The following is a 27,106-nucleotide window of genomic DNA, read 5'->3' as shown; positions in this document are numbered from 1 at the left end:
TCACACCGCTTGTAAATTTTGATTGGATGCTGCAGCTATGGAGTGATTGACCATCTCTTACCCACTGTAATGATCAGTGTTGTTTTCACTTGTATATGATTTAATCTGACCTTTAAACGTGACATACATCGACCATGTCAGAGCTCACACACACACTGTACTCCACCTCTGTTCTGTGCCTTCATGTATTAGATTCTAATTATGGGCTGTTGTTTTTTTTTAGTATTGTAAACATTAGTTATTGAAGTTATTCAAACATACATGTATCAATGAGAGAAATGGACTGTTGTTAAAACACGTTCAGAGGAAGAATGATGCTCTAATCGTGTTCACAGAATGACTGTAAAACTCGAAGACAGAGTCTCCACCGGCCTGATACTTTGAAAAGAATTCAAACATACTTGCCTTGTATTGTTAACAGACTGTCCCTTTAACCTCTGTCTCGTACCTTATATTACCGCCCTTCAGATTTTTAATAACACCGTGATGATTCTCTTCATCTTGCAGTATCAGTGACCTGAGCGCTGGATGTCATCTCATTTTATTTTATTTCATAGTGTGCTGCCCGAACATGAACATTGCTCGAGATTTAATGTTAGATAAATGTTAGTGGTTCCTGCAGAGGCAGAAGACCAGCGACTAAAATACTTAATCTGCTTCAAATATCGAGTTTGGAACCACCGACTTCTTAAAAGTGGATTAGATCTATAAGACTTCAAACTGGAGGAAAAAAAAAAGTCACTTTTACACGTCCGGGCAGATGCATGACACTGCCACAGACAGACGAGCAAATCAAACGCACCCGTTAATTGAATTGGGGCTGTTTTTCAGGCTTTGGGCTGTAGGTCCCTTCTCTCCAATGAAGGACAATCTTAACGCCTCAGCATAACAAGACAGTTTGGACAATGGACAAACAGTTAGTGTCCCAGTGCACAAAGCAAGGACTAAAAAAGAGTTTGGTGTGGGAGAACTTGACTGACCCGCACAGAACCCTGACCCTTAACCCCATCGAGCACCTTTGGGATGAACTAGAGCAGAGATTGTGAGCCAGGCCTTCCGTCCAACATCAGTGCCTGACCTCATAAATGCTCTACAGAATAAATGAACACAAATTCACATAGAAACACATAAAAAGTTTGAGAAAATTCTTCCAAAAAAATGTGGAAACTGTTATGTTATAGCTGCCAAAGGTGAACCCACTGCATAGTAAAGTTCTGTATATGTATTTGATTATGTCATCACAGTTCCTGTTGGTGTAACGCCCAAGGCTCTCAATACTTTTGTCCCTGTAGGGTATAGAACTATGTATATAACTAGAATACATCAATACTTCAATGTTGTTATCATCACTCTGAAAGTGGCAACCACACATTTCAGTTTCGGGAAAGTTGCTTCACCGGGTCAGCGACGCGAGGTCAGCGACGCGAGGTCAGCGACGCGAGGTCAGCGACGCGACGTCGGCGTCTTCACTCCAACACAAACTTCATCAGCGACTCTGTTTCTGGATCAGCGCTGATGATCAAAGGCTGATCACTTAGCGATGATCTATGTGTCCTCTTGTACTATTGATTATGATCGATATCTTCACTGCTAACCTTCTCCGGAACGCTGTTGCAGATGAGTTCACTGCACACAACTAATTAGTGCAGCAGTAGATCCTGATCCATATTTCTAAATCAATTGATCACTCTCATTGATCGCTGACTCAGGAGGTTATGTTTTTTTTTTTTTTTTTAACCCTGTGACCTATTGACACACAGACGTGGGTCCTTTGCTGCTCGATAATCTCTTCCTGGCACTTCACTCATTTCAATTTAATTCAATTAACAATTCATTAAAGGCTCATAAGCGTGGCCTTAGCAAATACAATGGATCAATAAAAAAGAAGGGTGTAATATACCACATGATTAATTAAATACTGAGGCTGGATTCTATCTATCATTATCTTTACTATCAAAAGCACAACATGACCAATACAAATGGAAAGCTCCAGCTGTTTTATTGTTCAGTCACTGCTTTAGATGCAGCCGTACATAGATGCAGGCACTTTTTCCCTCTTCTCGACATCAAAAACAAACACATTTTTACTTCTTCTGCTACATCCACACTCGTACTTTGTCATCTGGAAACACTGAGCTCAGATAAAAAGATGCTCCACGCCCTGAAGAGCGTTTTAGCTCCATATCAGAAGTAACCTGCACAAAACGATGCTTTAAAAAACGGTGCCTGTCTGTCTCCGTCCATGTGAACTGGAGGTTTATTTCACTATAATGGTGAAATTGAAACTGAACGCGAGTGTACAGTTTCCGGTTTGGATTAGATCATTTCAGGGTGAGAGAAAAGTGATGAACACGTTCTGAGATGGAATCAGTTTTTCCATGTGTCCCTGCTGCCTCCATGTATCTCAGGCTGGTTCTTGCACACGCCGCACACCGCATGTATTTTGTATAACTGAGATATTAATTAATTCCGACTCCGTATTCATTCTACAACCCGCTGACAACCCAGATTCTATCTGTGGTAATTCACAACAGCCAGATGAAAACGCCACCGTGGTTATCAGCGTTATAATTATTGTGATTAGCAGGTTTTTTGTTGTGGATGTTTTCCCCCTGTTGATGGAAACGTCTCATTTTCATGGCAGTGTTGGCTGTCCCTGCTGTCCCTGCTGTCCCTGCCTCGCTGCTCCTCCTGTCAGAGTCTCTGGCCGCTCTCTCTTTTTATCACTGCCGAGAGGAAACACTCTCAAGCAGACTCATCATTACACCCTCCAATCCTTTGTGTTCAGACACCTCCTCCCGCGAATCGACCCTGACACCGTGTTTTTCATCAACCCGCTGCTCGGAAACTCAAGGTCTTCAGCAGAACTCATGAACCACTGAAACAAAAATACACTCTGTCGAGACAATTTCTGATCTGATATTGGTCTTTTTTAGAGACGCAAGTCTGGTGTTTGCGTGGATATTCTTTATTTATTACACAGTTTCCACAAACTGTATTAAAAATCAGGATCCAAAAAATAACTAAATGACAGGTTTCATTAAAAGATTCAACCATCTCTAAGTTTAGGCTCACAAAAAAGAACAAGGTCTGGAAGTCAGGTGAGGAGGGGCCAGTCAAGAGACAGTCCAGCTGTGCGAGGAAAAACAACTGTTCAGTCGTAGTCGTCAATATCAGCTTAAAGTTATTAAATAATAATAATATAATAATAGCTAAAAAATAATTATCTTTAAATATCAAAAACAAACATTTAAGTGGACGGGCCACATGAGATCCATTGAAGGGCTGCATGTTGCCCCCGGGCCACAAGTTTGAGACCTCTGTGCCTAAAGAACATGAGTCGGGCAAATGTATAATTCCCTGATTCTATAAACTACAATTCTATAATGAAAAAATCATGAAATTAACACATTTTCCAACTTCAATTTAAAAAAGGACTTGTCACATGGCGTCACTGTGATTCCACAGTCGTCGTGTTTGCTCAGAATAAACTACATGACAGTTGAGATGGGATTTTATCGATTTCACCGTTACATAAATGTAATTCATCTGCTCATCATGAGCTGCCAGAAGTGATCTGTATTCAGTCACATGGTCACCTTGTTTGTTACATGAATTTCATGCCTAGTTAATGTCAATTTCTCTAATGCGCCTCTTGGTGACAAGGTGGCTCTTACATTTATATGATTGATCATCTGCTGCTGCTGCTGCTGCTGCTGCTGCTGTTGCTGCTGCTGTTGCTGCTGCTGCTGCTGTGGAAAGTTTCTCTATTGAAATTCTCTTGAAAAAATTATCCCAAAACACTGACCGGCTGAAGAAAATGCAATGTATGTCTTTAAAACTTTTTAAAAAAAGTAAAAAAAAAAAACTTGATGAGTGGTAGCACTCCTTTTTATTCAAATTAAAAACAAAAAATCAAAAGCTTTCTCTGAATAGTACAGAAGAGTCTTAGGGACACGTGTAAAAAAAGTAAAGAAAACAGCATGAATTCTAAGGAAAAAAAGTCTCTGATTAAAGTCATAATTCTGAGATTAATGTCATAATTCTGATATTAAAATCATAATTTGTAGATTAAAGAAAAAGTCAGAATTCTGAGATTGAAGTCAGAATTGTGACATTCAAGTCAGCATTTTGACATTTAATCAGAATTCTGAGATTAAATCAGAATTTTCTGAGGAAAATGTCAGAATTTTGAGAAAAATGTCAGAATTTTGAGAGAAATGTCAGAATTTTGAGAAAAATGTCAGAATTTTGAGAAAAATTTGAGAATTTTGAGATAAAAGTGAGAATTCTCTGAGAATAATGTCAGAATTCTGACTTTAATTTCAGAATGTTGACGTTTTTATCAGAATTCATGCTGTTCTTTCTTTCTATGTTATCTTTTACATGTGGCCCTAATACTCCGTAGAATAGTTTCCAATCTTATTTGCTTACCCATGAGTATGTAATTATATGTTTATAGACGCTTATATAGAGTGTATACGTGTTTTATTGTAATCAAGGCAAGAGCCTGGCAGCCAAGATGGCAGCCTTGCTTTATGAAGGTTTGTTCCACAGCAACCCAAACACTCAGGCCAGCAGGAGCTCACGTCGCTCTCATTTTGAGGAGGAAGAAGAGTGACGTGCTTTCTAAGTGAAGGCCACCGTAGTTACCTGACGAGCTTTGGGAAAAGAGGGAGAGCGGAGGAGTATATTACAGTAGTACAGTAGTCTCACCACTAAATGTCACAAATGATTACATACTGGGCCTTTAAGGGGAGACAATCTGGACAACATGTATAATTTGCTCCAATGGGAAACAAAGGACTGTGATTAGCTGCTTGCTCTAATAGTGACTTATTGTAAAAAGCCTTAAATGTGTCCAGGCTAATGTGAGCAGAGGACATATTGAGAGGCTCCTTCACTGGGGACTTTTTACCGTCTCAGCTGAAACTTTAAACTTCACATTATTTTTGTTTATTGGGCAGAAAAATACAAAAAAAAAACAATCTAAGTTCCAGACGTGCAAATGTCTTTTTCCTCCCGTGTGAATGTATTGTTAAACAAAATGTCCTCATGTCTTATTCCAGCCTCGTAATCTTTGACCGTTTCCATTTGCCGATGCTTTTATCTGTCTTAAAGTGTTAAGATGATTAATGTCCAGTGAGCATTAAATGGGATCATATTATGTCTCTTTTTTTTTTTACTGAAATTGAGCTCTAATGACTCTGTGGTTTAACTTCTCTCGTGTCGAGTAATAATTTTCTTCCTCGCTCTTTATCTCACTCGTCCTCCTCCAGACTCCTCCTCATATTTCATTGTGCCTAACAGATTGATTTAGAGTCACGTATCTCTCTCTGCGCGCGTGTGTGTGTGTGTGTGTGTGTGTGTGTGTGTGTGTGTCTCGGTCCGTTGACCGTAGTGTTTGAGCTATCCGAGGTCAGTAATGGATTTCAATTTATGGAAATAAAAACTTAGCGGCAGTGATGACCAGAGATTCATCGTCTACTCTCCTCTCTCTTTAGAAAGGGAAAGCCATGTTTTTTTTTTGTCGTGTGTAGCTGCAGATTAATCCACTCACTCATTCATTGAACACAGGGACTCAAGTCACATTAAATGGTTATTTTTTGTGTTTCCATTAGGAAAAGTACCAAAATAACCGGCCCCAACAGTTCCATTTTTCGGTATCTTACCCTCGGGGTGCCAGAGTAATGGTACGGTGCGGGTGGAGTTAGACCCATGACACCTTGCGACCGGCGTTTCTTCAATGCCTGCAGTCTATTCTCATACAACGCTTGACGTCTTGTTGAGACAAACAGCCACAGACCGAGCAGCAATAAATATGAGCTGTGCTGTCGTCGCATTCAATGTCATGTTGGTGCACAGGTACAATACCATCCTATCATCAGGCACAGCGCACACCTCGCCTACCGAGCACTGGTACTGTTCTCAGTCCAAACACAACCCTGACCAAGGGCTGTACCATTCCAAACCGTACCGTACTGTACCAAGAGATACTAGATAAACCTTTATCGTGTGTTTCTTCACATTGCATTGGACCCTTTAAAGCAGGGGTGTCAAACTCATTTTTGTTCAGGGGCCACATACAGCACAATTTGATCTCAAGGGGGCCGGACCAGTAAAAATAGTAAAATAATAGCATAATAACCTATGAACAACAAGAACTCCTTTGTTTTACATTTAATGAAGGATATTTTTACAAAACATGAAGTTTCTTGAGAAATATAAGTGCAATTTCAACAATATCATGCCTAAATTTACTATTTACACAGCACACGGGATCTATAAAGGCACAAACATTTAGTCACGGGTATCTGGAGCATTTGACATTACGTTTAGATTAGTGTGAAATTTTAACAAATTCATCCTGTGGGCCGGATTGGACCCTCTGGCGGGCTGGTTCTGGCCCCCGGGCCGTATGTTTGACACCCCTGCTTTAAAGTGAACCTACAACTATGTTTGAATACCCTGTTGTATGGATGATAGTACAGTACATGCTTTGAATTCATAAGATTTAACGACGCAATTTTAGGGACAGACTGACTCTAGGGTGGAATGAGAGAATGCTGTGTTAACATCTCTGCCACCGTTCGGATTGTTTTGGCCTGGTGCTAAATTTAGCATTTTACACCTTTTAATGGGGAGATATGACAAGGAGACAAGAGAGCGACACAGAAACAGGGAGGAAAGGAATGTGAGATATGTGAGCAGAGAGCGCGAGAGGGAGCGGGAGAACTCGTTTGATATTCAGCCTGTAAACCGAGGAGGACCTCGGTCTATAAAACTGCAGAGACCAACGCACTCGACCTCATCATCCGCCTCATCAGTCATTCAAAACACCATCAGTCAGCCAGGAAATCACCCATCGAACACACACTCACTCACTCACCTCACACACTGACACTGACACGCCCCACTGGCTCTCCTCTGATTGGTGGACAATGTCCGTCAGCCGTTGCTGGTGAAATTTGAGGTTGAGGATAACGTCTGACTCTGTCTGTGATCAGGTGTCCGGTGGTGACTTCACTCGGGGGGGTTTATCTCCTCCCCACAGAGACGTGACAGTGGCGTAATCTCGTTAGTAACACGATATCTAACGCCTGTGATCATGTGTGGAGATATTTAACACGTTTAACCAGAACACGAGTGATTGTGGACCTACAGCAGTTTTATGGAGTGTAACTGGAATAAATGTGTTTGTCATTTGAATAGAATCTGTAATGAGCTTAAAGGAGGCTGCAGGTGATGATGTCGCTGTGTTAATATCCACATCAGTGCTGCTTGCTTCTGCTGCATGGCCAATCAAGGTGCTTTACACGCGTATCACACACCACGCTGTCATACAATACTTCATATGGATCATTTATCGCTAATAATGAGTAATAATGGAGCAATCAGAGGCAATTTGGAGGTGGTCTGTGTTCATTTTCATGAGAATCCAATATCCTCCAGTCAGTTGTGTTCACAAATTAAAAGATTATGAATATGTTTGCATACGACTCGGTTGCTTTAAACTTATAGCGAGTAAACAAATGTAATAACAGAGGAGCCATGACTGCAGTGAAACGCCCCTTAATACGGAGAATAATCCTGAAATTGAAAACAGGAACTCAGTCTCAAACGTACATCCAGTCCTAAATGTGTCAGTGGAAAGGCTTGAACACAGATTATGTGTAACCATCAGTCCTCCCCATGCTCTTTTAGTGATGTATCTATTGCATTTCTATCAATATCTCTCCCAGGTCTTATCCAAACACTGCTAAAGTGCACACTTTGGCAGTGTTGAGTAAGTCACCTGCCAAGTTTGAAGCCTGTTAAGAGACCTGTTGGACAATTAAAAGACAGATGTTCCTTGGCTTGTGTTTATGTGTGAAGACGAAAAGCTTACTAGGTCGGACCAAGGGCCTTTCTGCATGAAGTTTGCATCTTTGTGTGTGTGTGTGGGTTTTTTTTCCGGATACTCCACTTTCCTCCCATAGTTCAAAAACATGGAGATGCTAAATTGCCTCACAAGGTGTGAATGTGAGAGTAAATGGTTGTTGGTGTGTGTGTGTGTTGGCACTGAGATGGACTGGCAACCTGTCCAGGATGTCCCCTGCTTTTCTCCCTGTGTCAGATGGGATTGGCTCCACCCTCATGAGGAGAATAAAGTGGGAGACGATGGATGAATGGACGGAACAAAAAGCTTCTTGTTTATTTATGTACTACATTCTTCTTCTAATGTACAAATCTGGGCAAGGCCCTTAGAGGTTCTGCAAAAACAATTTTAGGGGCCTCAACACTGGGAAGTTTGGGAAGCTCTGATGTAGAATATTTGTATCACACATTTTACAAAATACAGAGATTCTGAGTCCAGGCAGGAGAAATTCTGTTTGGGCTTAACACAAACTCTCCATCTCAACCCTAGAGAGAGGGGAGAGAGAGAGAGAGAGAACTGAGGGACCTACAGGGGGGAGAGACTCTGCTCTGACCATCTGCCAGGCTTCAGCCTCTGCCAACACACACACACACACACACACAGGTTTCCATTTATTTGCACAGCCTGAACAATACATTATCTCCAACCATCACTATGACCAGTTAATGCCTCACCCTTACCTGATCCCACGCACAATTTGAATCTTAGACCTTAACCGTCCCTCTGATATTAGGCTCTGCCTTATTAGGACCAGGTTTTGGTCTCCATGAGAAGATTCTCGGAATTGAATCTTGGCATTCTGAAGTTTTCTAATGGCTGCAAATATACAATAACACTGTGTGTGTGTGTGTGTGTGCTTCTCCCTGATGAATCTTTCCTTCTCTCTCAGGATAGAACCGTGTTCTGCTATTTCTCTTCTGGCGTCTTCCTCTTGATTCTTATCCTCCCTCCACTCCGTTCTTATCTCTCCTCTTCCTCTACAAATGCACTCTCCCTTTGCATGTGTGCTCGCCCTCATCTGCATCACTACTGCTAACAATAACAACTATATTCAGTTCAAATCTATCTGAAGGATGAAAATATCAATGAGGATTTTATATATTCAAATGTTGCGTAATCCTCTTTAACCTGAAGGCTCAGCTCTTGTCTTTTGTCTGTTTTTTTTGTGAGAGAACAGGAGTCATCTCAGTGCAGTCTGCACACACACACACACACACACAGCCGCTCTCAGCTCTGCTCATTATAACGTTATTTATAAAGACTGTGTGTGATATGAGCACATAGTCAGTGGCAGTGAAGAGTGTGAGTCATCTGAGGGAAAAACACAGAGTTCATCCGCCTCATATGATCACTGTACGGAGAGACTCAAAGTGAGACGTCGTCTCTCTTCTTCTTCTTCTTCGTCTTCTTCACGGATCCTCCATTCATCTGTGTTCACGACAACGGGGAGAGAAAAGCGTGAAATGATCTGTTCATCAGTCACTTCCAGCCTCTAACTAATGTGATCAATTATAAGCAATCAGACATCAGGCTATCAATGCATCCATCTCTCCAACGTGCGTTTATTCCCTCTTTCATCAAAGCAACATCATGTATGCATCCATCTCTTCGCTCTTGTATCTTTTGGCTCTCCTTTCTTATTGTCTCCTCTCATCTTCCCTCCTCCCTCCCCCTTCTCCCTCTTTCTTCACCCCTTGCCCTCCAGACTCCTTCCCTCACTTGACAGACGTCAGATGTCTTACCTCAGTTTTGTTTACTCTACAACAACAAACGTGGTTTATTTACTTATTTTCCTGTGATGTTTTCAGGGTAATATGTGACACGGCGAGGGAGGATTTTCACTGAGTCACTGAGGCTGAGGTGTCGTTGGATCCAGATGATTCTGTCCTAACCTCAGCACTCAGAATATAGTGTCATATCCTTTTTTACAGCATTTAAATGCTCTCCTAAAGGCTTATGTTACCCCTTGTCATACAAGACAATCCAGACTCTTTCCATGTGTCGTTCCACGCTGGTGGAATGACCCGAGCTCTACCAGAACAGTGGCGTCCCTGTCTTATCTTCAAGAAGCTCTTGAAAACCCAGCTCTTCCAAGAGCATCTTCTGTCCTATAGCACTTACCTTACCCCCCTCCCCTGCACTCTCACCCTCTGTCAGTCCACTGTTACTATTTAGTGGATTTCTTTCCAAGACTTCTCCTCTGTAGCTTATTCCTCTTTTGTAAGTCGCTTTTGATAAAAGCGTCCGCTAAACGCTTAAATGTAATCTGATTCATTTTCACCAACTATATAAAAACACCTGAGCAAAAAGTGCTAGTTGTGTATTGTTGTACCATAATGTCCACTCTAACTGTTTGTGTCCTCTGTCTCACAGTAAAACATATAAGAGTTCAGGGTGGTCGTGTGTGTGTGTGTGGGGGGGGGGGGGGGCAACTTGATAAAGTTTACTTCCACTAATGAAGCTACAGCAGCAGTTTGATTCGGCTCAGATCCAAAGCAGAGTCTCAGTGTTGAGATGGAGGAAGAATGAGAGTTGTCTGAGTCAGAGAGCTCTGTGGTACACGGAGCCAGTTTTTAATCTGGGACTTCTGGACTCTCCAGCTGTCCTGAAGAGATCACACACACACACACACACACACACACAAATAATAGTGTATTATGAGGCGTGGACACCAGACAAACGGGGAAACGTCACATGTTCATAAACACAAATTGAGAAGATACCATGGCGGAGATGCTTCTTGATGATTGCGTGTCGTCAGACCGGATGTCTGGACCAGGACTCCCTCGTCCACTTACCTCTCCTCTCGTCTTAATGAGACGAGAGCGGCGGCAGAATCTCTCCCACCAGGCCACGCTGTCCGGGTCCAAACCACACTCTCATTAAACAGATGTATTGGCCTCTGCGGTACATAAAGCCAACGCTCAGCCATTTAGAAGTGGAACATCAACGCCCTCGCTGTGTGTGTCATAATCGATGAGTTTCGATGACAACGGAGGGGAGGGGCTTATCATAGAGAGGGAGGGAGAAAGAGAGATCTGCTGATAAAGTGGGTGATAAAGTCAGTTGATGCCTCAATAAATCCATTACCATTATGAATGCCTTATTTTAAGATGACCTTGAGGAAGTTATTTTAAATTGGTTTAAATGTGTCTTTTGTTTCTCTGTGCAGACTGACATTGTTCGTTAAACAGGGAGGAAACTGTGTTATGCAGATCTCATGAAGGGTTTTATTTATTTATTTATTTTGCAGATCAATCTGTTGCCACGCCACAACTGGACTTCACCCTGATTGGCTCCCCTTCATAAAGAAACACTCAGCCCCGCCCACATCAGGTAGGTTTGATTTACATGCATTAAAGTTGCTTTCCTCCTGTATATGACTCTTATGACTGGGATTGTTCTTACGGCCGAGACTCAAACCATGTGTCTGTGCCTAACTCTGCTCCACAGCTGTGTTAGTGTGTGTGTGTGTGTGTGTGTGTGTGTGTGTGAAATATGTCGATGCAGTTCTGCATATTTTAAATCATGTGTCTGTTTGTTCGAGTGTGGGGTCAGTGGCGTTGAGTTATGATGAAGTGAATCTGGTTTTTGCTCAGGATGAAGAGTTTGAGTGTTTGTCGTGAAGTTCAAGAGACAAAAAAAAACCTTTCACACAAATACCAACATGCACAAAGACACATACACAAGCCGATATACAGACCGCTGCGTGTCTGTGAGCATGCGTGTGCCGTCTTTGTATGATTGGATGACCCTCATTTATAACACATACATAAGGATACAGCAGATAAACGAATGAAAACATGAATATAGAAAGGAAAACAAAGACACAATCATACAAAACAACACACCTTCAAGTCATTAAAACACTTGCAGACTTGTAGTGGAAGTTGGAAGTTGAGTAATTCCTAAAATGACCAAGCGATACAGGGGAATTCATCTTTTGTTTCTATTCACCATGCCTTTGATGATGTTTTAAAGGTGTGTCTTCTGTGCTGTGTGTTCTCCTGTAGTTGATGGGTTTCATTAAACATTGTGCAGGGCAAAGGCACCCATTAGGGGAATAAAGCTGTCATTCATTCATGCAGCAGATAAAGAAATCAGACCATGAATAAAACCGGAGTCTAGTTTGGAATGTGATAAAGCACATGATTTAAAGAATAATGAAAAACATCATCATATACAGGCTGTGTTTTCCAAAAAAAAAAGCTCTTGTGTCTCCTGTGCCTGATAGTACATGTGGTCCTCCAGCTGATGGAGGACACATCTGTATCAAGGACACTTCCTCCGCCTCCTAAAGCAGAGAGGAGAAAGGAGGGAGGCGGCGGCAGCAGTAAAGCCGAGCATCAGCTCAGCTGCAGCATTAACAACAGTTTTATAGGCCATGAAAAGTAACAGTGGAAAGCCGCTGATAGTGTTTGGGTGGCACAATCACACCATAATAGCATTTATGGGCAATTGGATGTGAGGAGAGTAAAGCACTGGGAGCATAAACATTTACAAATAATGATTCTTTTTTATTTTAATAATATAAATCACAATGCTCCCGGAAGCCGCAGACAGTTTTATGAATGTATTAAGCTTTTAAATATTTATTTTTACTTAATGTGATTTTTAGACGTCTTTGTACTTTTTACTGTCCGGAGCAAGAAGCAACCGTCCATGTCCAATCTGAGAAGAAAAGAAACCAAGCTCAGCGCTTCAATAAAGGCACAGCAAGACAACGGTTTGGTATTAAAGCGCGGGTCAGAAATTACATGTCATTTAAAATGAGTTTTATCTTGAGTTGAAATCTAGATGCTGAGTGAGAGTCGATCGCACAATGTAAATAAAAACAACAGCTTCCTGTGTCGATGGGGAGGAGCTTTGATCAGAGGGCTGAAATCATTTGCACCGCTCTTACTAGCTTTTCCGCTCGTACTAATCTGAGCCTGAAGGGTCATTAGTGCTCAAGTGTGGGCCACACGGTTGGTGTAGTGATGAGGTTTTCTCCGGGTTCTCCTGTCTCCTCCCACAGTCCAAAATCATGCAGATTTGTAGCTCAGGCAAACTCTAAAGTGACTGTAGCTGTGAGTGTGAGAGTGGAGGCTTGCTTGTCATATGTGGCCCTGTGATGAACTGGCGACCTGACCAGTGTGTACCCCTTCTTTCGCCCTATGTCAGCTGGTTTTGGCACCAGCGCTCCCCGTGACCCTCATGTGGAGGATAAAGTAGTAGAAGATGAATGAGTTTCCTGTACTTTGGTTATGGAGCTTTGACAAGAGTGCTGATAGGAGAGGGTGATGTGTGTTGGATGCAGTTCTGATGAGAGTTTTTACACTTCTGTGTACTTGATGTACAAGGTTCTTTGGGGGAAAAGTGCAGGTCTCTCCATCAAACAGACCTGTCCAATCTTCCCTTTTCTTTTTATGTTGATCTCTCAGACCTTTTCTGGGTGGATTTCTCCGGTTCTTCCACCCTCCGTGCTCGAGGAAGGTGCTGCCAAAGGTTACAGACAAAAAAAACAAACCGTCTATCCTCTCTTTCTAATCACACATCAGCAGACTCACTTCCTTTGTGTAAACCGAGCTTTTGTCTCTCTGCAGCATTGGCGAGGCTCACACGGAGCCAATCGAACTGGCAGATGGTGTCAGGAGAAATTAGACTGTGCAACTTGTATAATGACAATTTAATATGTTATGTAAACTCCATAATGACAAATTCAGCAGAAAAAAACTAAGAAAAAATGACTTATGTGGCCACTGTGAAGAAGCTTTTAGAGGGAAATTTAAAAATGAATCACACCACTGATTATCACTTGTATTCAACAGCTCTTGAACACAACTTTTGTCAGTCTCAGCAGCTTCCATTGAGGATTTATTTATATATATATATATATATATATATATATATATACATATATTACTCGCTGCCAGTAAGCTGGAAATTTTAAAGCTGGGCATACCTAGCTTACCGTATATTTGTGGTTATCGATCGATGATCCCATAATAAGCTTTGAGAAAGCAGCAGAGCAGAGACAAGCGTTTTGGAACAAATGTTGTTTTTTTTATGATTTTTTTTGCAGTGGTGATGAGAACATTTGATGTGTTTTTTATGAAGAGGGAGTTGAGACTTCACAGGAAACCCATCTTTCTCCCATCAGGTGCTTTTTTTTTGTTGCCAAACCCAACCACGGTGATTTACTATAGGGCTGTTGCAGTGAAGTGATTCCCTATGCAGTGGGGCGTGATTCTGCAGTATGCTGTATTATTGCACACACACCCCTCCCCCCCCCCCCCCCCACACACACACACACACACACTTACAGTTGCCTGTCGACAGCAGCAGAAATCCACACTGGTAATGGCGCCACCAGTGCTCTGTGCTCCTGATGTGTGGGCTCTAGATTAACTGCCCCTCTCTTGTGGAGGTAGTTTTGTGTGATTTCAGCAGCTGACTGTCTGGCACCACTTCTTATGCTCCAGTAGATGGCGTACTATAAAATCTCCGCCAACGGTGTAAAGCAGCATCTGTGACGTTCTAATGCATGTCACTTCCACAGTTGTATTTGGCTTCAGCGACTCCTCCTGTAACTCTGCGCTGGCACCGGCGTGATCTGCTCACTGACTCGGTGCTGGAGGATGGAGTTTTGCCTGGATAACTGGATGGTTGTATATTTTTTGGCTCCAATTCTGCATGTTTCCTCATCTAAATTCCCTGGCTCTCCCGTTTCATTAGTCTGAAAAGCTGAAATGTTCCCAAATGGGCAATGTGACATTTGGTTTAGCCTCCAGTGCAGTTGCCACTTTTACAGAGTGAATTCATTTGAAACACGAGTTGAGGTCGTGTCGTGTCGTGATGACGGTTGCGATTGTTACATTCCATTTTTTGCAATCACGGGTACAGGTACAATGACTACCATCACCCTCATTCCCTCATTTCCACAAACATTTAAAAGACCGTCGTGTTGATATGCACATCATGTACAGTAAATAAGTAAGTAACCTCATTGTCATTCGGAAATGTGAGCTGATGTGACCGTGGTTCGTTGACTGCGTTAATGTTCCAGAGAAACGGCAAAAATAAATCTATCAATCTACTGAGTTGGAAAAGTTTGTGTGTTTCGGAATCGTAAACTTTTTATTTTTCCACTTTGATGAGCGCGAAACAACATTACTGTTCCAGCCACGTTGTCTCATTTCTCTCTTTGTGCGATACATTTAATTTGGATTCTTTTGAACTCTATTCTCAGCTCTCATCAGTCTGACTCTTCTCTCCCAACATCGCACAGCTGCTTTTGCCGTGAAGCTTTGTTGCTGATACGCGTCGAAACCTCCGTGTATAATGGGGGCGATGAACAGCACGCCGAGGAAAAGATGTCGCGGGTGTGACTGGCTCTTTAGCTCGTTGCTAATGGAAACCAGGCAAAATGATCACATTCACTGGTTCAGCGCAGAAACCTCAGGGGTTGGATGAATGAATGAATGCTGGAAGATTTAATAGACACGACACAGACGATACATCTATGCAGAGGTATTGTGTTGGGCAGAGGAATTGTTGGGATGTGTCACACAAGTGTTACACAGCTGTCTGTGGAGACACAGATGTACAACAAGTCAAGCAGCAACAGACAAATGTTTATAGAAAAAAACAACGAGATGCGACCGAAGACAGATCTAAAGTTTAAGGTAAAAAAAGTTCAGCTCAAAGGTGTGTGTGTCTTTCATGTCTCTTTTGTTTTGTTTTGATTTGATTGTAATCCTGAATCATGTTTGATGGTCATTTTTTTAAGTTGTGGAAGTAAGCTATGGCTCCACGATACAGTTCTAGCACGACTTGATTCGACTCTATTCGTTGTTTTTTTTTTTGCTTTTACTTTTGTGATTGTACCTGGTGCTTTTTTTTAAGAATCAAACTGAACAATGCTGAACTGTAGATCAGTGAAAAAGACTTCAAAATCCTGAAAACTGCGTCAATCTCCAACATTCAGCAAAGAAAATGTCACAACGCGTTCAGTGGTATTATAGTTCAGTGACTGAATGTAATGATTAAGTACATGGAACATGTGTGCATGTGTGTTTGTGACGTGTATAAAATGGCGTCACGGCCGTTCTGTGATGGAAAACACCGTGTCCGATACCAAACCAAGTAGAGTAGAACTGAGCTGTGCTCGACCCGTATAATGGAAAATACTTGTTTAGTCTGGTTGAACTAAACCCTGGAACGTTCAGGCCATGAACTCAGACCACTTGCAAGTGAACTCCGGAGCAGTTCATCACTGATGTGAACTCTATCGACACCTTTCACTGGCAGCGTAGTATTTATGACTACAGCCTCAGTTTTCTCATCTACATCCCCCCTGTGAGGTGACGGGAGGACCGAGAAGAGAGAGAGAGAGCTGCTGATAGACGAGAACATTTCATGCTCCCTTTACAGAAGTCACCTGACTCTTCCAATTATCAGCTCACCTCCCACTTCTCTCAGCTCAACCTGAGGATGAGACCTCCGAGGCTGTAGTCGCTGTGCCACACATGCCCACTGTAGCACTGCTCCTCACCAGTGAACATTAACCTGACAATGCTCAAGAATGTAGTGATCGTGAGGGGTTTTGTCTTTGTACTGGTGTATTTTTCTGACCAATAACTGAGGGGTATTTCTGATCACATGACCTTTGTTTACAGTTGATAGTGTCTTTGAGTTTTGTTAACCCTTTAACACCGAGCGTATCGCAGGCGACACGTTACTGTAATTACGCAACGGTTTGTGCTATCGGAAAATTTACAACTGTTTCTGAAAGCTCAGGAGTTGCACGTCACGGTAAATTATTTAAAACGTGATTTATACTATTGAAATTTAACACTCAAAATCTGGTGTTCATGTACAACTACAAAGTTTTTTCTAAATAAAACTTTTGTTTTTTTTACTGACTATTTTAACATGTACTAAGTTGTAAATAACTGCCACATATTAAAAGTTATTCTGGGAAAAAAGCTTTTAGTTACAGGACATTTTCTGGCCCTTTTATGGTTAAAATAGTGAATAGTAAAAAAGTCCAGATGGACATTTTGAGGCTTAGGTGAAACCAGCGAAACAGGCTATTAGGATTAAGATTACTCTTACAAAGGATGTAAACTGGTTTATAATGACAGTAGAAATGAAATTTAATCCAGACAACACTATTTTTCCCGTTAGATTCATGTCTCTGTATTGAAAACTAAGGGTTGATTCTTTATTTTGAAACACGACAACAGTGGGGAGTTCTTTGTTGCACCTGCTGTGGACAGTCCTCTCCCACAATGCAGTGCAAACAGAAAACAGAGAAAGTGAGTCACAGCTGGAAATTCAGTGAGACACATGAGAAGTTAGCTTTGCTGACAGAGAGTGTGCATACATACTAACTAACAAAAGGTCAGTTTGAGGGAAATGAGGAAGGTGATCCATCTCGCTGGGAGCTTTCACATCAGCACTTTTTTTTTCTAACACTATCTATTTTTCTTTCTTTAACACAAGAACAAAGGAAGTGTGTCACTGAGCTCAGTGTTCACTTCACTGCTCTCAGCTCCATCCATATGTGATAGAAACACTATTTTACACTGTTTTCATAGTGCAAAAGAAGAAAAAAAACATGTTTTGAATCGAATTTTAAACCAACCAAAGCAAAGTCAAGGATGAAGCCACACAAGAGAAAATAAATGAATTTATGTGCTAACGCCATTGAAAATGAAGCAGCAGAGAATCTTATTATTACATTATTTATAGAACACATAGTCACAAAAACTCCTCTGTATTCTTTGTAAACTTGTAGATACTGAACTCAAGTGTTGAGATCTGACCCGGTTTTTCTTACATTTACAAATCGATAGTTTGGCCAACGCTGAAAAGAAATTGATGACTGAGTACATGTACATTATACGTGTAAGTACATGTACATTGTACGTGTAAGTACATGTACATTGTACGTGTAAGTACATGTACATTGTACGTGTAAGTGGAGTTTAAACCCTGACCTGTAAATGAAATATACCAGAGTGGATCCAAACAGACCTCATTTGTCTCTAATGCTCTTTTTCTCTTTCAACTCACTGTAAAAAACTTTATTCATTTACTTTAAGGCAGAGACCAATACTGTTAATGCTCCCCCTCTCCAGTGTCACTGTGTGAGTGTGTGTTGACGTTGCACGTGTGTTTCAGTGTGTTTTTAATCCATCAGTGGGGGTCAGACCCTCAGGGTTTCCTCATTATAGATTAAATGAGAGGGTTTTTTTCTCAGTCAGCACAAACACACACACACACAGAGAGGTGCATGGTGGTTGTTTGACATCAGTGCCACCTGAACAGATGCCTCCAGTTGAATTCACCACACGTCCTCAGCTCACTGCACATGCTCCATTTTCTTTTCTTTTTTTTTACTTCTGATTCATTTCCTTTTCTTTCTTCCTTTTTCTTCATCCTCTTCTTTCTTTAGTCGTTCCTTTTCTCGTCTTTGCAGTCTCTTCTCGTCGCACTCCTGTGCCGCGCCGTCTTTGAAGTCCTCATCACATTTCTCCTCTCCTCTCTGCTTCCTCACGGCCATTACAGACAGAATGTGACAACGGCACAGCTGCATTCATAGATCCATTATTTTTAATGGCCTGCGCTGCTCTGTGACCATTTTACTGTACAGCGCGGTGGTGGACTTGAGCACGGCACTCAAATATTGATCCTCCGGAGTGTCGGTATAGGTAACAGGCCTTATTTTCTTCTGAAACCTAAAAAAAAAAAACCTCTGGTATGAGAGGTGAAACGTCTTCGAGTAAACTCAAGCAAGTCTGCGGCCTTTATCTGCACTTTTGAACATGACAATGACGCGGATGACTGAGAACCAGACACACAGGAGACTCTGCTTCCTTATTTGTGCCACTTTACTTACATTCAAACAAGCACAGAGACTGTGTGACGGAGAGACAGACAGGTAGTTAACCAACCCTCCATCCTCAGGCTTTGACGTGTCTGTGTTTGTCCTGCAGACATCAGCTCCTCTTTAGTAGAAGGACCTAGTGTGTCCACAGCTTTGATGAAGAGCTTAATCAAGAGCCTCACACAGCATTAGTGTTGGTTAGAAGTCTCAGTGTGTCCGTCCTGCGTCCGTCGCTGTGTGGGTCCAACTTGTGTTTACTTTCAGTTGTGCTACTCATGCTATGCTGTCTGTATAATTAACATGAACCTCACGAGTGAGACGAAACATCTGTATTATAGTAGATAACCCGTGCTAAATGAAGAACTGAAGTCTATATTCTACATTTAGAATGCTGTGAGTGTTTGTGTGTGTCATCTGCATCACACTCAGCTCTGATTCATGCAGTTCTCTGCTATCTTTTCTGTGACTTTATAACTCTGGCTATCACCTCTGCTTCAGCAGTGTGTGTGTGCATGTGTGTGAGAGCTTGTGTCTCCCGCTTTGTTGTGAAGAGTTGCGATCACATGCTGTGAGAGTACAGGCAGCGTTAAGCAGGTCGGCTGCAGCTGCACATAGCAATTAAAGCTGAGCACAAAGAGCTGGATGATGATGATGATGATGGATGAACAATAACAGACTTTATGGGACAATGTGTGTGCGTTTTGTGTGAAGGTGTTGTGTTGGTTCCAGGTGAGCTTTCATTCTAAACACCAGCACAACATGATTACGATCCTTTGTAAAAGTCAATCAGACCTTTTACGGTGTCAGTAAACCGCCAAAACTACCATCACACACACTGTGAAGCAGCAGCACGTCGGTCGCCTTTAATGAGTCTATTCTGTCGCCGGTAATGAAGAGAGACGCGGGAGAGTTCAGATCAGGAAACACAAGTTTTTCTTGTGATTATCACATCACATTTACCCCACTAATTTCCCTCTTTTCTTCACTGTTTGAGAGAAACCTTCACTCACCTGTCGTGCACCAAACAGTTTGAAGGCAATAAAAAAGAAAACACACAAATTACAGGGATTTTCTTTTAAATGAATAAGGTAAACACACTGGTGACTAATGGAATTATAGTGATATTTATTGATTTGCAGTGTCATTATGATTTACTGTGGTGACACTGTGGTAAATCATAATGACACTGCAAATCAATAAATATCACTATAATTCCATTAGTCACCAGTGTGTTAAAATATGTTTTAAAATGCTATTATTTTTGCAATTCTCAACGGTTTTTAAGTCCATATTAACAATGTGAAGCAACTCTTTTCAGTCTGTCATGATGAGGAATGAAATGAATGCAAATAAAGTTACTTATGGTCCTTTATTCTGCTTCAAAAATGTTAATGCACCAGCATTTGCAGGTGGTAGAAACGATTGAGCCCATTGTTGCAGCGTAAATGTGTCGTATGTTCACATTAAACAAAATAAAAATAAAAACAAGACTGATATGATTTGATGCAGCTCCATGTTTTCATTAACCAAAAGATGAGCGAGTTTTCTTGTTCATTGTTTGTCTTGTCTTCTCCTTCTCAGACGAGGAGGGGAATACGTCATTCAAAAGGTTTGGTTCATTCACTAAAGTGTGAAAGTGTGAAAGCAAACTCGGACCAGCTGAATGTCGCAAACCAATTGAACTGAGTCTAGCAGACTATTAGTTGTGAAAATGACCTCAGTGTTGGGCAGATGAACAATGTCATTGTCCATGTGGCAGACGTACATATATACAACATTTTCTTCTTCCTCTGCCAGGCTGCAGTGTTAATATATGCAAACAGTCTTAAATAAGTCAGGCAGAGAGATTCTGTGACACAGAGAAACCGCAGAATGAATTTTCCCATCATTTCTCAGCAGCTGTAGCTTCATTTATATATTTATTCATTTATTTATTTCGCCTCCTGGCAAAGCAGTTGATCTGTTCCATGTTTTAAACTGTGCATGCACACACACACACACACACACACACACACACACACACACACACAGACCGTTCATCAGCTGTTTTTAAAAGTGTCACACTGACCCTCATCCCTTTTGCTCCTCCTGACAACAATGATGGCAAAAAAAAACACTTTCATCTCAGAATTCTGACTTTAATCTCAGAAATCTGAATTTATTCTCAGAATTCAGACTTTTTCTTTAATCTCAGATTTCTAACTTTTTTTTTCCTCTGTATTCTGACTTTAATCTCAGAATTAATCTTTTTCTCAGAAATCTACTTTTTCTCAAAATTCTGACGTGTTCTATAAAAAAATTCTTAGAATTCTAACTTTAATCTCAGAAATCTGAATTGAATCTCAGATATCTGTCTTTTTTTATCTCCTCTGTATTCTGATTTAAAATCTCAGAATTCATCCTTTATTACTATTATTAGTATTATTATTATTATTATTATTACAGTTATTATAAATTTTATTTGTGGCCCTAATAGTCTTCCGTAGTTGTCTGCACACATTGCATAAACATATTTTCGTGTCCTCTGTCTGCATCAGGGAGAAAACCTCTCACCTGAAAAGGTCATGATTTTAATTTAAAATAACAGTTTGATGACTCAGGTTATTCATTAGCTGAGTAAAGTTTGTACAAGTTCACTGAGCCGGAGAACATTAATATTTAGAGAAGCAGGAGTGTTGACACATTAACTCATTAACAGTAATGACTGCACATCACGGCTTGTACATGCCAGCGCTCATTAAAGTGCAGCGTCCGTTGTTAGTGTAGCAGCGGCACCGAGGCGACTCTGTGCACACGGGGAGGATCCGAGGTTTTTTCATGACCCACTTTCACCGCCAGTTATTTAACAGTGAGAAATTTAATACAACATTAACTGCACTTAGCAAGCATTAAGTGCAAAATTATTTATGATAGTATTCACTGGGGACGTCGACGTATTTCCGAGATGTAAGACCTGTTAATGCTGAAACAGCACAGGCAGAAGAATAATTCACATTCACTTACATCGGCTTCAAAAACTTGCACAAACTTTTTGTCCAGTGCTTCTGTACTCGTCAGGCTCTTGCAAAAATAACGGGTGATAATAAGGATGTAGAGTGGAGATAAAGAGAATCGAGACTCATTTGACTTTGCTCACACTATAATGATGAGGAATAGAGAAAAGGTGCAATTCCTCATGAATATCATTTGTCCTGTAGAGACGTCCAGTTTCCCCACTGACCGATATGGTCAACCATGACCTCTGACCTTTGTGCAGATGTTTATCCGTGTCAAAGGCTGCCGTTTGACCCTCATCTCGACCGAAGTGAGGTCAGCGAGGTCAGCGAGGTCATCGTCGATAACGATGTGGAGTCTTGATAAAAGAGACCTGGTAAGGAGTGGACTGATTGAAGGCATAGAGGTGAGCTGAGGTTAAATGGGCTTTAAAAGTGTGTGTGTGTGTGTGTGTGTGAGAGAGAGAGAGTACTTTGTGAGGTCCAAAATAAATGTACAAACCTATCTTTGTGAGGACAATTGGTCTGGGACCCAGAGAGGGTTAAGACGTGGATTTAAAGGTTAATGTTAGGCACTGAGTTGCGATGGTTAATGTTAGGTTAAGGGGCGAGGGAATACAGTATGTCACTGATGTGTCCTCACTAAGATTTGTGTGCGTGAGAGAGAGAGAGGGAGTGAAAGAAAGTGAGAGAAGAGAAAGAGAAATAAAGCAAGAATGAATTTATTCACCCCCACACTGAAGTGCATGGAGAAAATCAGCCATTTTAAAATCAAAGCACACAGGAGTTGCTGATCCACTGCTGCCTCTATCAGTGAGTTCATGTGATTTTCTTTTTTTTTTTATGACTCATGTGTTTGAAAACCTTCTTTCAGATTCACTTCAGTGACACAAACTTACCAGCAGCTCTTGTTCCTTTAAACAGTTAAAACACTAATTGTTTTAACTGTTTGGGAAGAAGCGATGTCATAATAAGGTAAATTAGCTCACATTATTTTCCCCTGACAGTGGGGGAGTCTTTTGTTCAGTGTTCTGCTCCTGCTTTTCCTGCTGGCAGCCATGTTTTCGTGGAGCGCATGCCTCTCTGTTAGACATCTAATGTGGGTTTCAGAAAAACGGGGAGTGCACAGAACACAGTCAGAGTTGAGACTAAGTGTAAGTACCTCACACAGTCACACCTCAAAAAACCTGAACGTGGCTTTCATGGAAATCTGACGTGTTGTCCCATTATTTTCAGTGATTCTGTAGCTTTTTTGTGAACTCCTGCTGACAAACAAAAAAAGACAGGGTGACAACAAATCATCATCTCTTGCAGAAAACATTTTACACCGTGTTCACACAGACCTGACAGGATGTGTTTTATTATTAAATGAACCTGGAACAACAGGCTGCCACGTCCCCAGCCTCTCATGTCATCCTGGAGATGTTGATAAAGATTTGGGAAAGATGTCCCGCTGAGCTCAGAGGTGTCAGCCCGGAGATAACTAAATATCATGTGCTTGGTTTCCTTCAGGGAAGCAGAGACAAGAATATGATTTGTGTTCTGAGTCTGGCACAGTTTGTAAAAAGTGCTTCTAGAACTTTATTGAGCCAAGGAAACAAATACTGTGCTTAAACTGCAGGCAAATCCCATTTTTCTTTTTCTCAGATCAAATAATGTCACACAGACGATCTGCATCATTGCAAGTGATCAAATCAGATTGGTGTGTCCATACAAAACCAACCTGCATGACTTTGATCGTGATAGACCAGCATTCTAGCGTATGGTAGCGTATCTGCTCTGCTATGATTTGCAGCCAACGCAAAATTGAGGATGCAGGGTAACGGTATTTTGACTGAAACACTTCCTCACATTTTCGCGCACATATCAGCAGGAATACCACAACATTAGCAGCACGTAACATCTCCCATGCTAAGTTTCCCCCACGAGCGGGCAGAACGGAGGCTAATACAGTATTTGGCAGATTATACCTCACCTATTCTTTTTTATGTGTGTGAATAACTTTAAATATGTCAGTATAAAAATGCTCATTTGCACTTATCATAAAGTGATTGCAGCTCCAACCTTGCAACGTAAAGATTTTATTTTGCCTCAAAATCACTTGATTTCCCTCCACACCAACCATTACCATTACGCTAATATAAAATCCTGGCTAGAACCCTGCAGCCATACCAGTGTTCAGATGTAGGTAAAGATTGTGGTTTTTGCCGTTTCTTTTGATGTTGTTTTTGACGTGAGTTTTTCTTTGTCTCTGCAGTTGTTTTCTGTCTCCGTGTTTTACTGCCTTCTCCTTCATCTGAACAGCTTCAAAATGGCTCTGATGTTGTGTGGAGCACATCGCTATCTCTCTATGTCTGTCTTTTTATGTCTCTTCCCTGGACTTCTGACTTTGGGCAACCAAATTCCTCCCTTGTCTGTGTTTGTACTTGTATTTGTTACCTTTTTAGGACATTTCCTGGTTTATTGTGACCACTATTCCTCCTGGGCAAGATTTGAATTGTTAAGGTTAAGGTTAAGGTTAAGGTAATGGTTAGACATGTAGCTGGTGAAAAGGTCGTCCAAATAAATGTTTGTGATTCAAAAGAGAAGAGAGAGAAAAATCTATTTTTCAAAACTCCATAAAAACACAAGCATGCATGAATACATCACACGCCCCAAAGTTTGGTAAACAAAACAAACATCTTTTTCACACACACACACACACACACACACACACAGACAGACAAACTGAAAGTGTTTCCTGCTTCACTGAAGAAGAAAAGATGTTAAGGTGAGAACAACAAAGGGCTGCTGAAATATAAGAGGGAGGGAAGGGAAAAAAAAGGCAAAAAGAAATTAAGAAAGCGAGAGATGGAGAGTGAGGAGGAAGAGGAGATGAGGACGTAGTGGAGCAGGGACAGATCAGTGAGGTGGAAACACTGAGCTTCACAGACGGAATCATGTGTTATCGACATCATCAATTCACCTTAACAGATCCCGCGTTAAAAGAAACTCTCATTTAATCTCAAAAAATCTTAAAGATAAAGTGTATTTCTAAGTCATCACTTTAACACCTTTGATTAAATCACCCCTTTTGTTCCCCCATTAAATATCAATATTTATGATCGGAATCACAAAACCAATAAATCACTATGAAGGATTTGCAAGATAACACATTTGAGCTAATGGAGGCAGAGATAAAACGTTGAATATATGCAGATATTCAAGAGATTTTTAGTCACTTAACAAAAGAATGATCAAATAAAATTCCTGTCTATATCATCAGAACATAACTACAGCTTTATCTCACTCCTTTTACAACAGGAAACTGATGTTTTTGTCACTTGCACCAAAGGTCATAGAGAAAATCAGTGATTTTTACATCACGGGACCACTATATGTTGTTCATCTTCTGCTGCCTTCATCACTAAAATATTTCTGTGTCATACCACCCCAATTCAAAAATCCCAAACTACCCCATTAATATGCCTATACCTCATCTCTATGAGCTTCATCGCCCTCATATTAAAAATGTTGGTTCACTTAATTGAGCTGGAATTTCTCTTCAGCCTGTGAAGTGATCTGTCGTCGTTCGCCACATCTCTCTCTTTAATAAAAATCCTCCCAGGCCTCCGGGCTCACTTCAGTCCCCCTTAAATACCCGACTGAAAGCAGAGTCACTCCTCACCTCCAGCTGACTTCATTATCTGCTACAAAAATGGTTTTCATGAGAATCTTTTTCTCACCGCACCAGCGCCACCCACATCAGTGTGAAGCGGACTCCAGTCATGAGGCTTTTTTTAAGGGGACAAAAGTGACCTACGGGAGGCCCCACAATCCTCCATCACCCCACACTGAAAAACATTAAGAGATTCAACAGGAGCTGCTTTACTGAGAAACTAGCTGTTGGTTTATTTGCATTTATTTGATAACAAACATTAGCTGCTTCAATTGAAACCTTTTGTATTTGCCCAGATGAGAGGCTGTATACAGTATAAAATAATATATTAACCCTTAGAACACAGAGCTTTTTAGCTGCTTTTTTTCCATTACTAAGTTAAAACCTACAGTATATACAGAGGCTATAAGAATGTGCAATATAGAGCGCTTATATCCTCTCTTTTTTGAGGCAACCTGATGTAAAAAAAAAAAAAGTATTGAATTTTATGAACATAAAGGATAGAAAAACACTCTTTTGTGACTTCTGCACGACTGCTAAAAATGCGATATAGTATTAATCATAACTTTTACTCTACAACAGGGGTCTCAAAGTTGCGGCCCAGGGGCCACATGTGGGTCTCCAATCGATTTAATTTGGCCCTCCAAACAATATTAAGGTGTAACGAGTCATTTATTTTTATTTTTAAATGAATCGATTAATTTTGCATCATAAATATGTTTTTTTTTTATTGTTGCATATTAAAACAAGCACTTATATTTTGAAATGATCCAATCCAACTTTATTTGTAAAGCACTTTAAAACAAACACAGAGGACCAAAGTGCTGTACAGAATTATGGACAAAAGACAGAAGAAGTAAAAGACAGAAAAGCTCACACAAGGCAATAGAGAACATATTTAAAAAAAAAAAAGGAATTAATAAGGGTTAACAACAATGTGGATTTTGCGTTGGCTACTGTATTGGAAAAGTAGAGAGGAAAGGGAAGTCGATCAGAACCACGGACAGCGCTTGATCAGAGCACTGTCATTCTGGCTTGAATGTGTGAGCCAGAGCAGAGGAGCTGTCCAATGTCCCTGTAGTGCTGAAATGGCAACTGACTGTGACAAAAAAGGGCATTTTTATGCAATCTTCCTCTCCGATATTTCCTTATGTCCTTGAAAGAACTGGTTGCAAGTAGCCAGTGTTGTCTCACACAGTTGTACGCACGTCCTTCTCCAGCTGTGAATCAATGATGCAGTGGCGTTTCCACTGTTCATACACCACACAGGCTCCAACATGTAACTGAGAGGACTCATGGAGTTAAATGTTTATTGACAGGTGCCCCCAATATGGAGCATAAACTATAAATGCCAGCACCCCCTCTCCACAGGGGCTCACATGGGTTTTCATGAGGGCATCTCAGCTTGGGGCCCCAGCCAGTTCCCTAATTTACAAAACCTGTTTGAACACCCCTGCATTGGTGACATGTGCACACACACGTATACCATGTTGCTGGTTTATTGTTGTCAAGGCAGTGTCACACTGTGGCTGCATCCAGACACTTTGTTGCTCCGCCTGCTTCCTGTTTACTCTGACCTAGTGTTCAAGTCATATTTTTTAGTTTTTGCTTTCTCCACTGTTTGATCTAATCTGGTTTAAACGAACGTTTAGCAAAATTGG

At 41.1% G+C, this 27,106-nt stretch overlaps 1 protein-coding gene across 4 annotated transcripts in view; it reads left to right on the top strand.

Moving 5' to 3' along the window:
• si:cabz01090165.1 (uncharacterized protein LOC100333421 homolog) overlaps positions 1-27,106 on the top strand; it is a 228,343-nt gene that overhangs the window by 131,575 nt on the left and 69,662 nt on the right. For all 4 annotated transcript variants that reach the window (XM_058634134.1, XM_058634133.1, XM_058634135.1 and 1 more), the window contains one exon: positions 11,172-11,254. The gene's annotated coding sequence lies outside the window, so the exon portion shown is untranslated. The remainder of the gene's footprint in view (positions 1-11,171; positions 11,255-27,106) is intronic.

Source organism: Solea solea, chromosome 7 (genome assembly GCF_958295425.1).
Source record: "Solea solea chromosome 7, fSolSol10.1, whole genome shotgun sequence".
Lineage (NCBI taxonomy): Eukaryota > Metazoa > Chordata > Actinopteri > Pleuronectiformes > Soleidae > Solea > Solea solea.
This window is presented reverse-complemented; position numbering and strand designations above follow the sequence as displayed.